We start from the raw sequence: 2,999 nt of genomic DNA on the forward strand, positions 1-2,999 counted from the left end.
TTGATTTCAGCAATCTTTGTCACATTACAGAATTACTTTACATGTTGCAGCCAAGCTTATTCTTTAAACACATGCCTTTCTTTCAGCATGAAAAAAACATCTTAGATAGACGAAACAAGGCAAAAATGGCTGCTTATGCATTTGTATGATATTCCAATTGAGAGGGGTGAGAAGTAATAAAATGTTCTACTTTCATAATTTTCCTACCATGTGCATAACATTTCTCAATAGGAATGAAGCAATGAATAAAGGGAAAGTCAGACATCCACCCCTTCGTACCAATTGCTACAAAGGAAACCCATACGGATTCCTCGAAAGAAAAGCCTCATAGTTGAAGAAAAATTTGTCCTGGTCCGGGACTCGAACCCGGGACCACCGCATTTCCGGCGCAGCCGCTCTACCATCTGAGCAAACCAGGCGGCTAGCAGATGGCAGGGCGAAGTCGAATTTGTCGACAACACAAAGCAAAGGCAAGAGTTTGACGTAGTAGTTCTGCGGAAACCCGCAAGGTGGGGAGAAGTAATGAATAAAGGGAAAATCAGACATGCACCCGTTCGTACCAATTGCTACAAAGGAAACCCATACGGATTCCTCGAAAGAAAGGCCTCATAGTTGAAGAAAAATTCGTCCTGGTCCGGGACTCGAACCCGGAACCACCGCCTCTCCAGGGCAGCCGCTCTACCATCTGAGCTAACCAGGATTTTCCCTTTATTCATTACTTCTCCCCACCTTGCGGGTTTCCGCAGAACTACTACGTCAAACTCTTGCCTTTGCTTTGTGTTGTCGACAAATTCGACTTCGCCCTGCCGTCTGCTAGCCGCCTGGTTTGCTCAGATGGTAGAGCGGCTGCGCCAGAAAGGCGGTGGTCCCGGGTTCGAGTCCCGGACCAGGACAAATTTTTCTTCAACTATGAGGCTTTTCTTTCGAGGAATCCGTATGGCTTTCTTTTGTAGCAATTGCTACGAAGGGGTGGATGTCTGATTTTAGCTTTATTCATTACTTCTCTCCACCTTGCGGGTTTCCGCAGAACTACTACGTCAAACTCTTGCCTTTGCTTTATGTTGTCGACAAATTCGACTTCGCCCTGCCATCTGCTAGCCGCCTGGTTAGCTCAGATGGTAGAGCGGCTGCCCCGGAAAGGCGGTGGTCCTGGGTTCGAGTGCCGGACCAGGACGAATTTTTCTTCAACTATGAGGCCTTTCTTTCGAGGAATCCGTATGAGTTTCCTTTGTAGCGATTGCTACGAACGGGTGGATGTCTGACTTTCCCTTTATTCATTGCTTCATTCCTATTGAGAAATGTTATGCACATGGTAGAAAAATTATGAAAGTAAAACATTTTATTACTTCTCACCCCTCTCAGTTGGAATATCATACAAATGCATAAGCAGCCATTTTTGCCTTGTTTCGTCTATCTAAGATGTTTTTTTCATGCTGAAAGAAAGGCATGTTGGGGCAAGCAAAAATGGCATGTGCAATAAAGATAAGCACAGATGTCCCGTCAGTGTTGCTGTCAAACAAGAAATTGTGATATTGAGCGACTGAGCAAAATAACTAAATGCGTGCTTGCCGAACTATAGCTGGCATTTGCACCTTGATTGTGACTTAGCTACCAGAAGAAATTTGTTTTGTCTTGTTCTTTTTCTGTTAAAATGTTTTTTTTTGTTTACTTTCGTTTGGGTTTTTGTAGCTATATCATGTGCACATGTGACCAATAATGCCGTCTGGAAGTTAGTGGTTGTTGGTATTTCTCACTGCCTGTCGTTTGTTCAGTGTGTACTGAAGTCAAAAGAGCACCAACCAGTATAAACCAGTGTGTTGAATTTGTTTTCTTGTGTTAGTGCAAATGATCTGACTGGTTATGTGTCCAAATAAACAATTAGATTATGAAAACAAAGTTCATCAGAACATGTCATTTGTTTTATTTATAATTACCTTATTTCAACTGCAGAACCGACATGTTCAGGCATGTAGATTTAAGTAAAACAAGTCTTTTTGCGATTGTTAGTTCTGAACAGGTGAGAGCAGTGCTAAGGACACAAAGTGAGTCCACATAGATAAATGGCATGGTGCACTGTGCACGGACCTGATAATTGATGTGTTTTTGCAACAGACAAGCAAATAAATATCTAGTAACACCTTGTCAAAGGCACGAAAGCACATAAAGAGGCAGGGGTTGGCCACATACAAATGTGCCTTGGTTGTAGGTTTGTTAACAAGCATGCCACTTTCCTGTAACTTCAGAATACAGGTGCTGCACTGACACATACATCTCTTTTTTGTTATTATGCGAAGCATACTAGCCGCACAACCACGCTCTTCCTTGCTGCGCCGCGCGCGGCCGCGTAGCTACCATATGACGTCGTAACAGCTGCAAAAGCGGAGGCTCAACTCGTGCGCTCGCTTGCGGCCACGTAGCTACATAGCCAGGTCTCAGCTCGTGCGCTCACCTGCATGAGTTGTTTCTTCGTCTAGCCGAACCAAATATAGCCAAGCAACAGCAGTTCACCAGGCTAAACAGTGGTTCAACAACTAAAATAAAGGCTAGTATGCTTTGCATCCTGGGCTTAACCTTATTTAAGCCACAGCCATTTTTTGTGGGATTTGATTAGTTTTGGGGTTAATGGTTGCTGCTTTCGCTAACATGTTGCACTTGTGATATTCGGGACATCATCTGTACTATTTACAGTGTATGTACCCTAATGGTCACATAGTGGTGCTTAATCGTGAAGGCTCTCATTCAAATATTGCCTGGTCTACATATGCTTTTCTTCATGCCAAAAAAATAAGATATGCTACGTTTGTGTCAGAAGGAAAGAAACTGAGTGGTGTCTATTATTGCACATAAATCTATGCTTAGTTGCGTTAACATTTTTGCATAATTTCAACAACTTATTTGGTGCATTTCTGTAACATTCACACTCTGGCTTATCCACTTAGGTGTAACGAATAATAAAGGCAGAAAAGTAAAGCATTGCAGTGGATTTAACCTGCTGCTGT

The 2,999-nt window shown here is 42.9% G+C and overlaps 1 non-coding gene across 1 annotated transcript; it reads right to left on the reverse strand.

Moving 5' to 3' along the window:
- Positions 1–626: 626 nt before the first annotated feature.
- TRNAS-GGA (transfer RNA serine (anticodon GGA)) lies at positions 627–700 on the reverse strand. Its single transcript has one exon. It is a non-coding gene; the product is annotated as a tRNA-Ser (tRNA).
- Between the last annotated feature and the right edge of the window lie 2,299 nt (positions 701–2,999).

Source organism: Dermacentor albipictus, unplaced genomic scaffold, assembly GCF_038994185.2.
Source record: "Dermacentor albipictus isolate Rhodes 1998 colony unplaced genomic scaffold, USDA_Dalb.pri_finalv2 scaffold_12, whole genome shotgun sequence".
Classification (NCBI taxonomy): domain Eukaryota; kingdom Metazoa; phylum Arthropoda; class Arachnida; order Ixodida; family Ixodidae; genus Dermacentor; species Dermacentor albipictus.